The sequence below is a fragment of the Pangasianodon hypophthalmus genome, chromosome 21 (assembly GCF_027358585.1).
Source record: "Pangasianodon hypophthalmus isolate fPanHyp1 chromosome 21, fPanHyp1.pri, whole genome shotgun sequence".
In the NCBI taxonomy this organism is placed as follows: domain Eukaryota; kingdom Metazoa; phylum Chordata; class Actinopteri; order Siluriformes; family Pangasiidae; genus Pangasianodon; species Pangasianodon hypophthalmus.
The window spans coordinates 14,222,653-14,223,212 of record NC_069730.1 but is presented as its reverse complement, the minus strand read 5'-3'; the positions used below and the strand labels follow the sequence as shown (position 1 = coordinate 14,223,212).

Sequence of the window (560 nt, the reverse complement as noted above, 5' to 3'; positions counted from 1 at the left end):
AACACACACGCACACACACACACACACACACTCACACACAGCTGCAGGTTGGAGTGTATGTGGGTGTGGCCTCCTGAATTTGCACCTGGCTGTATTCAGGGTCTGACAGAAAGATGAATCGCTTTAAAATGACGCAAACGTGCCCTTTTCTTCCTTTCATTCATGACTGTAATAACACACCTGTGCTCTCTACAGCCTGGCCTGCTCTAAAGGGCTGTCATTCCCAATGCAAAATTTTAAGCAAATGAATCATTCCTGATGTCAGGTAATGTAAATGGAGCACACTGAAATGAGAATGGTGCATGGTTTATTGGTGATGTTACTGAAGCGAATGCTATTTTTGTCAAATTCAAAAATCTACCAGTTTATTTTTGCTAAATCAGTCAACTGAATGTAAATATTGCCTGAATGTTTTCATTATCAAACATATCTTCGAAAAAAGAATACATTGGCAACTCTTTCCATTAAGGTTTCTGTTTATTAACATATTTACTGCATTAAGAAATGATGAAATTCAGCATTAATAAACCATAAGGAATGTTTAGAAAGTAAATAGGAAT

The 560-nt window shown here is 37.1% G+C and overlaps 1 protein-coding gene across 1 annotated transcript in view; it reads right to left on the bottom strand.

Annotated features, from left to right (window-relative positions):
• Positions 1–290: 290 nt before the first annotated feature.
• The window catches only part of twsg1a (twisted gastrulation BMP signaling modulator 1a), a 14,638-nt gene continuing 14,368 nt past the window's right edge, over positions 291–560 (bottom strand). The window contains exon 5 of the mRNA XM_026925092.3: positions 291–560. This exon is cut by the window's right edge and continues 1,569 nt beyond it. The gene's annotated coding sequence lies outside the window, so the exon portion shown is untranslated.